Source organism: Lagenorhynchus albirostris, chromosome X (genome assembly GCF_949774975.1).
Source record: "Lagenorhynchus albirostris chromosome X, mLagAlb1.1, whole genome shotgun sequence".
In the NCBI taxonomy this organism is placed as follows: Eukaryota; Metazoa; Chordata; class Mammalia; order Artiodactyla; family Delphinidae; genus Lagenorhynchus; species Lagenorhynchus albirostris.
The window spans coordinates 32,703,877-32,716,421 of record NC_083116.1 but is presented as its reverse complement, the minus strand read 5'-3'; the positions used below and the strand labels follow the sequence as shown (position 1 = coordinate 32,716,421).

At 35.3% G+C, this 12,545-nt stretch overlaps 1 pseudogene; it reads left to right on the top strand.

Annotated features, from left to right (window-relative positions):
* LOC132513070 (ferritin light chain-like) overlaps nt 1–5,497 on the top strand; it is a 35,876-nt pseudogene extending 30,379 nt beyond the window's left edge.
* The last annotated feature ends 7,048 nt before the right edge of the window (nt 5,498–12,545 follow it).

The window sequence follows — 12,545 nt, the reverse complement described above, 5'->3', positions numbered from 1 at the left end:
TGTCCCTCTTTGTCTCTTGTAATAGTCTTTATTTTAAAGTCTATTTTGTCTGATGTGAGAATTGCTACTCCAGCTTTCTTTTGATTTCCATTTGCATGGAATATCTTTTTCCATCCCTTCACTTTCAGTCTGTATGTGTCCCTCGGTGTGAAGTGGGTCTCTTGTAGACAGCATATATATGGGTCTTGTTTTTGTATCCATTCAGCCAGTCTATGTCTTTTGGTTGGAGCATTTAATCCATTTACATTTAAGGTAATTATTAATATGTATGTTCCTATTATCATTTTCTTAATTGTTTTGGGTTTGTTATTGTAGGTCTTTTCCTCCTCTTGTGTTTCCTGCCTAGAGAAGGTCCTTTAGCATTTGTTGTAAAGCTGGTTTGGTGGTGCTGAATTCTCTTAGCTTTTGCTTGTCTGTAAAGGTTTAATTTCTCCATCGAATCTTAATGAGATCCTTGCTGGATTGCATAATCTTGGTTGTAGGTTTCATCCTTTCATCTCTTTAAATATGTCCTGCCACTCCCTTCTGGCTTGCAGAGTTTCTGCTGAAAGATCAACTCTTAACCTTATGGGGAATCCCTTTTATGTTATTTGTTGTTTTTCCCTTGCTGCTTTTAATATTTTTTCTTGTATTTAATTTTTGATAGTTTGATTAATATATGTCTTGGCATGTTTCTCCTTGGATTTATCCTGAATGGGACTCTGCATTTCCTGGACTTGATTAACTATTTCCTTTCCCATATTAGGGAACTTTTCAACTATAATCTCTTCAAGTATTTTCTCAGACCCTTTCTTTTTCTCTTCTTCTTCTTCGACCCCTATAATTCGAATGTTGGTGCATTTCATGTTGTCCCAGAGGTCTCTAAGACTGTCCTCAATTCGTTTCATTTTTTTTCCTTTATTCTGCTTGGCAGTAGTTATTTCCACAACTTTATATTCCAGGTCACTTATCCGTTCTTCTGCCTCATTTATTCTGCTATTGATTCCTTCTAGAGAATTTTTTATTTCATTTATTTTGCTGTTCATCATTGTTTGTTTGGTCTTTAGTTCTTCTAGGTCCTTGTTAAACATTTCTTGTATTTTCTCCATTGTATTTCCAAGAATTTGGATCATCTTTACCATCATTACTCTGTTTTTCAGGTAAACTGCCTATTTCCTCTTCATTTGTTTGGTCTGGTGGGTTTTTACCTTGCTCCTTCATCTGCTGTGTGTTTCTTTGTCTTCTCATTTTGCTTAACTTATTGTGTTTGGGGTCTCCTTTTTGCAGGCTGCAGGTTCGTGTTCCCATTGTTTTTGGTGTCTGCCCCCAATGGCTAAGGTTGTTTCAGTGGGTTGTGTAGGCTTCCTGGTGGAGGGGACTAGTGCCTGTGTTCTGGTGGATGAGACTGGATCTTGTCTCTCTGGTGGGCAGGTCCACGTCTGGGGGTGTGTTTTGGGGTGTCTGTGACCTTATTATGATTTTAAGCAGCCTCTCTGCTAATGGGTGGGGTTGTGTTCCTGTCTTGCTAGCTGTTTGGCATAGGGTGTCCTGCACGGTAGCTTGCTGGTCATTGAGTGGACCAACTGTGAGTAGTAGTAACTCACCTAGTCTATTAAATAATAGACTAGGTGAAAATCTTGCCAGTAGGATATCACCTCTTATTCTTTTTGAAATTGCCAACAAAAATTGTCAACAAATCAGACACTATATTTTGTTTTGGGAATAAGTGAGGAATCACATGGATTTAGGGAGAAAAATCAACCTAAAATAAAATGTGTACAATAGTATTGCCTTTTATTGTAAAGTACTTGCATAAGTAACAGGAACATCATGATGCCTAATGTAAATGTCCGAAGTATAAGAGGGGCTACTCACATGAAAAAGTACTATGAATTTTCACACGACACATTCAGACCATAGCAGATACGTAGTTGCATTCCGTGTGAAGCTTTGAGTGAAAATATGACAAGAGGATCAAAAACAACTGAAATCTATGCTTGCAATTTTCATCCAAATCTCTCAGACGAGTCAACAAAAACCAAACACACATTTTAAAAAAAATCATTTCCATCTCCTTGTAGTTTTTGTTTTGCTTGTGCTTTTGGTGAATTGGTTTTATATGATGCTAAGATCTCTGAAACAGCAAGGCTATCTTCCAAATTTAACCACCATCGAGTGAGGGAAAAGTGTTTCTAACAAACCTGTGTTTGCTTTTAATTATTTATTTACTAGGTTGGCCTTTCTTCAGAAGATAAACAGGAAGACAATAAGTCAACTTACCTTGAATGTATTTTTATCAGTTGAGCCAGAAGGATAGGTTGAATCTTTGTCTCAGCAGGTAGGACTCTCTAGGAAGAAGAATCACATGAGATCAGGAGGGGACAAGGCAGGCAATTTACTAAGGTCCTAATTAGTAACCAACCAGGAAAATCTCTGATTAGGCACATTATGAATACTGACAGCAGTTAAGGTCCAGGCATACAGGAAGTTTATGTCAAAAGACCAAACCTATGCATCAGGTAGACATCCCAGAAATTAGGCAAATCATGAGATCGGTGGAGACTAGACAGGTATATCTCTTCCCCTCTGACATACACCTGTATGGCTGCCACTGGCTGTGAAAGTTATCTCAATTTACCCAAGTACTTCAAGCTGATTTGTAGCTTAAGGTGAAGTTTTCCACAGTGCTGAAAAGTGTTCTGTTTCCTCTTGCTGATTTTCATGTAAATTTGTGGTTTCATTTTTAAACAGACTTATTGAGATATAATTTAAATATTTGCTTAGTTTTTGATATGCCTTTCTTCTTGGCACATATACCCTGTAAGAAACTAGAGGTCTCTTTCTTTTTTTAGTATCCATGACACATTATTTTCTCCTTTCCTTAAGAGAGATTTTTCTACTTAAAATGTATTCTTTATCTATCTGATGTAACAGTTGTCATTTTTCCATCCCTATCATTTACAACCTAATTATTTCTTGGACTAAAACCTGTTTATAAGGAGATATGTTTGCCTGTTTCATGCTGCTGACAAAAGATTCATAGTGATAGTAGGCAAAGCAACATGTTCAGTTATCAATTAAATATACTAAGGCAGGGGAAACATTAAATATAAGATCTAATGACCTAGAGGCTAAGCAGCAGATTGAAAACACAAGCTACAGTTGTGAGTATTGAGCTCAATTCTGTTCTGAGCTTGCTCTCTTTGCTTCAGCTCTCTCTGCAGAAATGGAGTAAGTCATGCTAACCAACCTTCAAAGATACTTGTGAGGAATGTTGCTAAAAATAATAAAATGTAATAGTCACTAACATAATTTTCTAGAGAAATTGAAATGAAAAGCAAACTGAGTATCTAAGAAATAGTTTTTATAAAGTTTATTCAGAGAACAACCTTTCTAACAATCATCTTATTTCTCTTTACGATTATCTAGTTTTACCATATTAGTGTTACCAAGGTGCCATATTATGTAGGATGAGTCGAAAACTTGAATTCTGAGCAAAAATTACATTTTAGGTTTTGTAATAACATGAAGCAATTCAAGATATGAGATTTGTGTTTGGTTATTTACATCAATATTGAACACACTGTGTTTCTTTTTCCTTCTAGTAGATGTGATTTTTAAGGTCATTTACATTAGAGCTTTATTTTTCCTAACACATACACATAACTATTATTATTTTTTAAGTATAATCCATTGTACAGCCAAATTTTAAAATGTTCTGAAGGAGTTTGATAGTACCTTAAGTTCAATGAATAGCAATATTGGATACTATTGGATACCAAATGCATTGGGTAAATTATTTGTCATAGAGCTTTATTTTTAAAGTACAGTTTATATTTCAGAAAATGCACAGTAACTAAATTACTTCCCTACACTTTTCCTGAATAACCTTTTACTGTATTCTGGTTTTTTGGTTGTTGTTTTTTGTTTGTTTTTTACTTAAAATGTTACTTAGTAACTGAAGCAGTAATGCAAACAATAGAGCTCCCTTACAACATCCTTGCATTATATGTTCATTTTCTGCTCGGATTTATAGTATTCTCTATAGTCTGTGGATTATCAGAATCATTGAACTCTATTTTTAGTCACACTTCATTAATTCAGAATGGACATAAATTGAGGATGACTAAGTAAAAAACAAAAGAAAAGTATGGGGTTTAGGAAATACTCTAAATTCCTTCAGAAACAATAATGTTGTTCACTAGAAACTCCAGGGTTTTTTTTCCCTTGAAAACATTTTTTTTTGCATCATGCAAGATTTCTTAGCAATGTGACTGTCACATTATATCAGAACAGACAAGTGAGATGATGGGGCACTGTTAATTTGATCTTGAGCAATGATTTCAAACATTCTATAGTATTCAATGATATCTATTATTAAAATAGGTTACAGCAAGACCTTTGCTAGTTACTTCAATCATTACTTGTTATCACTATATAATTATGAAAATAATTTAATAGTTTTACATTTTTATAATTCATGGTATCATTGAACTATTAATCATTTGTTTCTTGAGTTTTAAGTGAACTCTGGGCTCTGCTAAATAGAGGAAAACAATGTCACATTGTGGGGAGCTTAATATATTCAAACCTGTAAGCAACAGTTCTATTACACTTATGTTCTTTTTGGTTTTGTGAATCTATTGTATGTTTTTGATTTGTAGTTGTAAGCAACAATTCTAAATAGTAGATTATGAGCTAATCTGAAAATAATACTATCATTTATAGAATCTGTTGCTTTTTAACAATAAAAGATCCCTAGAGAACAACAATAAAGTATTGCTTACAACAGTGCATTCAGCCGTCCCCCGGATCTGTCTTTTGCTTCAATGGTGTTTGGACAGAACAGACCCAGGGACGCCCCTTGCTCCAGCCTCAACCATCCTCCAACCCTTTTTCCAGTCGCAGCTTTTGGAAACAGCCACTCAGCCATCCTCAGCTTTTGGGACCAGCCAACACCATTTTTTGAGCTTAACTCCTTATTACTGATCAGCCACGAACTCCCAGATTCCTCAGAATTATTCCGCTGAGGTGGAGGCCGCCGCCAACCTCCTGGTCAACCTGCATCTGGGTCCTCCTACACCTACTTCTCTCTGGGCTTCTATTTCCACCGCGAGGATGTGGCTCGGGACGGCATGGGCCACTTTTTCTGCGAATTGTCCAAGGAGAGGCATGAGGATACTGACAGTCTCTTGAAGATGCAAAACCAGTGCCACGACACTACCTTCTTTCAGGACGTGCAGAAGCCGTCCCAAGATGAGTGGGGTAAAACCCAGGACGCTATGGAAGCCGCCATTCTCATGGAGAAGAGCCTGAGCCAGGCCCTTGCGGGCCTGCAAGCCCTGAGTTCTGCCCGCAGACACGTACCCCTGTGACTTCCTGGAGAGCCGCTTCCTGCAGGAGCAGCTGAAACTCATCAAGCAGATGGCGACCACCCGACTAACCTCCACAGGCTGGCTGGTCCCAGGCTGGGCTCGGCCAGTATCTCTTTGAAAGGCTCACCCTCAAGCACAACTAGGAGCCTCCAGAGCCCAGAGGCCTTTGAGGAGCCGCCCTGGTGTCAGGGCTTCTGTCTGAAGCCAGTCTCTGCAGCCACTAGGGCTTTGTAACCACCCTGGGGCCCTCTCCCAAGCCTTGGACCAAATGGAAACAATAAAGCTTTTTGCAGCAAAAAACCCCCAATTATTTACACATGACTTTAATTCTGCTCTCTGTGAAAGGGTACTTGGTTTCTGTCTTTGTTTTCCTGAGACCTTGAGAATAAGACAAGTAAATTTTGGAGAAGAGGATTTCTTTAGTTGTGTCTCATTTTTTTTTTTAGTATTAGTTACTGAACCTATTTGTAATCTGGCATAAACAATTGAATTATTGAATTAATCTAAAAGGAGCAAAGATCAGGCATCTATGTTAGGAAGCTAACTTATTTGTTTATTCCTCAATCCAACACTCAAAGCTTACTCTTTCCTTCCAGTGTCCTATAAAAGATATATTGATACTATAAAATATATACTGACTTGTATTTTGAGGAGTCTAAACTAAATGAAAATAGGAGTAATTTGGACTTTGGAAACCTTATGAGAATATTTATGTTATTTATTATATGTTGAGGCAACTGAAGGTGAAACTGGAGCTGTGGAACTAGATGGCATTGAAGTCAAATGCAGCATTAATTTCTAGGAAGCCAAGTAACCAAATTGGAACCAATTAGCTTTTCTCAGTGTTGTGACCACAGATTGCACACAGGCTCTCTTCCAAATGTGTGTCACAGACCCAAGGCAGCTATGGAAGGAGTCAGACTGTGTGTCCTGGTTATGAGCCAGACACATGACCTTTACTGATAGGCAATGACATATTATGGGGTGTTTAAACATTTCTAGACATACACAAACTTTTTAAATGTTTGCATTCCAATAATTTTAGCTAAATTCATTTACATACTTTCTTCTTATGTATGGAAAAATTTACTTTCCTCTAGTAAAAACATATCACCTATATCTGCCCATGTCTTGGAAGAGAGAGGACATACTAAAACTTCTGCTTCACTGATACTGAAGAGCAATATATGCATATATCCACAATACAAACATACATTAGATTTACTAAACATAGTAAATAATGAAAGGGTTTTAATATCAACATAATAGACTCTCAATGACAAGTCCTATGATTTTTTTCCTTCTCAGTACTTTTTCCTTTGTACAAGATATTGCCTTATGTTTCCAGAATGAGACTGATAATGGGTTTATCCTCCTAAAATAGATGCCTGATCTATGCTCCTTTTAGAGTAAAATAAATTCTCTTAGCAAGAGCCTTACACAATAGGTTTGAAGGTACTTTGTGAACACGTTTTGAGAATACCTGAAGTTAATTACTAATCATCTAATTCAAAATGACAGGTACTCTGATTTACTTTTACACCTCACCCACACATTTTTAAAAATTTTTTTAAATTTGTATTTAGCTCTCAGAAATTCTGTGAGGGAATCCATCCCCTGAAGGACCAAAGTTCTATAATTATTTAAAAGATGTGTATTTACAGCTAGATTTAAATTTAAGATAGGTGGGTGCAGAACCTGAAAAGGCATAGATAGGAGTAAAAGTAGGTTTTATAGCATGTGCCCCAATAAGTAAATTCCACTCCATACACTTCCTTCTTGCAAATACTCTAAATCCAGTGTCATTCTACTGTGTAGGTGCAAAGTGCATATCTCATAGCCATTGAAACAGTAATATAATCATAAAAATGAGTACCAGGAATGATTTTTCTTTGCCTATAATATTTCATAAAGATGCTCTTATAACCCTTCTGCTTGGGAGGATCTAAAATTCAAAATGGAAGGGAGATTATACAGTCACAATAGTTCTTTGGAATCATTTAGCTATTTCAAGTAAAGTTACATATTTAAGACCAAAAATTAACTTCTACTTCAATAAAACATATACATATATATGATATAGTTCAGGCTATTTTCTAAACCAAGTAATTTTTGAAGGGTAATGGTACTGCTGATGTACAGGGCATGAAGAGATATTTTCTTTCAAATGACTTAGAGAGGTCAAAAGTAAAGATGCTTGTGTTATGCTTGCGTTATAGTATATTTTCTATATTTGTGTCAATTTTTGATATATAGAAGAGCCTTTTTGCACTCCATTTCCTTTCAACAGGTCTTTTATTTTATAAAGTGCATTTTAATAGGTAAGATGTCACCGTAAAAACTGATAAAAAGGATAGCAATCATATGGTGGTTTTAAATCTTTCAAATTAAGCTAAGAATTATATTCACACATAAATAATTTTCTGGTAATAAATTAGAGTTCTCTCAGCATGTGAAATATTACTTTAATTTGATGATCAGGTTGGTATATTAGAGCTCTTTTATTGGAGTAGAAAAACATAAAGCCTAATTCCCTGGTGATTTATGTAATAGTGCCCAAGCCATTACTAAGCCCACTTTGTCTATTAATTAGAATTTTGGTGATCAGATGAATTATGAGTCATTTAATTGAGTATAATCATCATCAGGTAAGCCAGTATGAGCCATGCCATTGAACAAATTAAGCTTACTAAGAATACCGATTTCAAACTAATATAATATTGCAAGTCAACTATACTTCAATTTTAAAAAAACGCTGGTTTCAACTCTTCCCGTTCAGTACTTGCCAAATAAGATTATATCTTTTCTCTTTAAAGTTTTCTTTGCAGAGAAAAAATAAATGGTGACCTTGGCATAACAATAATTGGTTATTTCCAGACTCTCCTAACCTACAGATGAATTAGTTGAACCTCTGAGCTACAAAATTTTCCATGCAACTTTCATTTCTTCTCTGCATACTGGGAACCAAGTCAAACAGTTTTTTAAAGAGACTTTTAGTTAGAATTTACTTTTGAGTAGTACTTTTGAAAGGATATAGTTAACTATTTTATTGATGAATACATACATTTCTACCCTTTAAGCAATGAGTTGAAAGAATACTTTTGTGCAATAAACTAGGAGTGTTGTGCACTGATAACAGCTCACATTCATTGAACATTTACTGTAAGCTCAGAATCATTCTAAGAGTATTACATGCATTTTTCACTATCTCTTCCAACAACCTTTTATGATAAGTTTTGCTACTCTTTTAAAAGATAAGGAAATAATCACATAGAAGTTAAATAACTGGCCCAAGATATACAGCTTGTACACAGCAAAGCTGAGATACCTCCTTTAGCAATTTATGGCATAAAGTTTTCCATTTTTATGCTCAGAAATCATTCTTTTGTGTTTGGTCTTTATTAACTATGTAAATATCATACTGACCTTTGCCCCAAAGCAGTGCATACCCTGAAATAAGCAGTTAAACAGTTGTACAGTTAAAAGATAATTGATATTTTTCTTCTCAGCCTAGCATGCAATAACACATCTTATGGTGTTTACTAATCTAACAATGTGGATTCACTGTGTATAATGACTCTGTATTGACCAAAACTGAAATTTATGCAGTATATTAAATTTATCATTAAATATATACATTTGTGGCAGGTCGATGATTAATACCCTTGCAAGCAAACCCACAGACTGTTATTATGAGTTGGCCATGTGTTTGCTTTTAGGCACTTTGCCTGAATAAAATGTATTCAGGACCAAAATATTCTTCTCTTACACAAAAGTAGTCTGTTTTTTATAATTAATGTATGAGTTTAACTGGAGAACAGACCTGAATAAAGAATGGACTTAAAATGTATTTCTATTTAAAGTTATTGGAAGCAGTCAGAAAGAGAAAAACAAATACCGTATGCTAACACACATATATGGAATCTAAAAAAAATATGGTTCTGATAAACCTAGGGGCAGGACAGGAATAAAGACGCAGAAGTAGAGAATGGACTTGAAGACATGGGGATGGAGAAGGGTAAGCTGGGACGAAGTGAGAGAGTAGCATTGACATATATACACTACCAAACGTGAAATAGATAGTGGGAAGCAGCTGCGTAGCACAGGGAGATCAGCTCAGTGCTTTGTGACCACCTAGAGGGGTGGGATAGGGAGGGTGGGAGGGAGGCACAATAGGGAGGGGATATGGGGATATATGTATACATATAGCTGATTCACTTTGTTATACAGCAGAAAGTAACACAATATTGTAAAGCAATTATACTTCAATAAAGATGTAAAAAAAATAAATAAAATTACTGGATGCATTCAGTGAATCATCTATTCTTGGTTATCTATATATATGCATGGTGGCATGCCATGTAAACCATGGACTAGCCTCATCATCGGACTTATGGCCTTTATTTGATATTTTTTGGTCAATGATTTTAATTAGGACATATCCAATATCTTCCACTTTGTGAAACTGTTTCTATACAGTTCTTAACACACCATGGGGGAAATCAAGCTGAAGATTTACATTTAAATATTCATGTATGCCCACTGGTATTCACTGATGGAAAAAATTCTAGAGTGCTTTCCTTACTGAAATTTATGAATGGTTCTTGACAAATAAATTTCATCAATTTCAGATAAATTTAAGTGAAAATCTGGGCTTTCCCGGTGGTGCAGTGGTTGAGAGTCCGCCTGCCGATGCAGGGGACGCGGGTTCGTGCCCCGCTCCGGGAAGATCCCACATGCCGTGGAGCAGCTAGGCCCGTGAGCCATGGCCGCTGAGCCTGCGTGTCCGGAGCCTGTGCTCCGCAACGGGAGAGGCCACAACAGTGAAGGGCCCATGTACCGCAAAAAAAAAAAAAAAATTAAGTGAAAATCTAATTAAAATGACAAAAGCAATTATATGTAAATATAATTATATGCCTTGTTTTCAGATCCCAGATGCCCAATCCCCAAATTACATAAAAATTATTGTTAATCTCAGTAACAAATATTAAAATGAGCATTTTGCTGCATTACTGGTATCTTGCACTTTTTAATCAATAGACTAAAAATTCAGAAGATTCGGGTTTGCAGCATTTAGACTGCTTTGGATTTGACTTTAACTGTTAATTCAGCTATTTTTACATTTCCATCGTGATTGATGTCGTACAACAATATTGTATTTATTTCTGCAGTTGTTAAGCTGATCTATGATGGCTTAGACATTGTCACATTCCATAATGTGTAGATCTTTTGAAATACCATAAAACTTATAGAATATTTCTTTGATCATTAGAATTATTCAATGCTAGTCATTGACATTATTGACAGGGACCATATTTTTAAGAATTTGGCATGCACAGTATTGGGCTCAGGCATTACCATTATTCATAGTTGACGGTTCATTGGAAAGTAGAAAAATATTCAGATACTATTACCGTCTCTTCTCTAAAAGTACAGACAGTCCTCAACTTACAGTGGTTCAACTTATTGATTTTTTTCAACTTTACTGATGGTGCAAAAGTGGTACAAATTCAGTAGAAACCATACTTCAAATTTTGAATTGTAATCTTTTCCTGGGCTAGCAGAATATCGTATGATACTCTCCCGTGATGCTGGGCAAGCTGCAGCTCCCAGTCAGGCATGTGATCACAAAGGTAAAGAACCGATACACTTACAACCAGTCTGTTTTTCACTTTCAGTACAGTAGTCAATAAATTACATGAGATATTCAACACCTTATTATAAAATAGGCTTTGTGTTAGATGATTTTGCCCATCTGTAGGCTAATGTAAGTGTTCTGAGCATGTTTAAAGTGGGCTAGGCTAAGTTATGGTTAGATGTATTAGGTTAGGTGTATTAAATGCATTTTTGACTTACGATATTGTCAACTTACTATGGGTTTGGGCACATAACACCATTGTAAGTTAAGGAAGATCTGTATAGATAGTTGTATTCACTTGTAACATACTTGAGAATGAGTCTAATATGCACTTGTTATAGAGCCTGTTCATAGAAAATGAGCAATGACAGTACCCAAACATTTACCTTTTCCTTTCTAAAGTACAGAAATGAAAATGTCAGGGTTCTGTTAGACATAGGCAAACAAAAAACAAGAAAAAAAACACTCTTTGGGAGCATTTACCTTTATAAGAGAGAAGTGTTAAATCTTAGAAGTAGAGTAACTTGGACTACAGAATTAAATTTATCTGAAATACACTGTAAAATAATATTTCACATCACTTGGATAAAATCACTTAAAAATTTCAATTCCATTTTATATTTTGGATTAAGTAACTTCACGCATAAGCATTTATTTATACAAAATAATTTTTAAAGGAATATGCTAGCTATATGACCTTGGGCAATTTACTTAGCTTTCCTGTAAAATAAGTATTTCTCACCTTTAAAATGGGGATAACCCATTTTAAGCTTTGATGCAAAGATTAAATGAAATAATATAATTACGTACATAGTTTTAAATAGCTACAGCTAATATCTACATTAACAATATTCACAACATATACAAACAGCCTCAAATTGAGGCGCATACACGTATTCTGTGGATTTTCAAATATGACTTTGGAAAAATGGCAGCCATATGTACACATATGTATTAAAGTTAATAGGCAGAAATTGAGATTATTAGACTGTGTTACAATTTTCTGTTCTTGACTACATCGTTTGGTCAGTGTTTCCTGCCTTAAATTTTCATTATTAAATGAAACATGAACAGCATAGCTATGAAGGCAGGTTATCTTCATTTAACTATAACAAGATTAATATGGATCAGGAGACTTATCTGATTGCACCCTTAAGATCACCAGGATTTAAAGTGCTGCTTCCCCATGCATAATTGGGCTTTAAAAATTCTATGATTCTCCATTAGTGAGCCAGATATTCTCAGGGCAAAAGCTCTTTCCCAGTTGTCAAGTAGACAAACTTGAAAGCTATATTAACTCTTTAGGTTGCCAAAGAACTATAATTGGCCTAAGGTAATAACTCACTGAATCTCACTTTACTGACCTGAATTAATTAGAAATTAACTTCAGTTTGGGGTAAACCTTATATTAAATAGTAAGTTCCAAGAAAACAAAAACACTAAGAGATAAATTATTTCACTAAATTTTTCAAATTTTTATTTTAAACTTTATTTGTATCTTTATATTCCTATGACTATTTTAATGGATTTGATGGAAAATATATGATTGATAA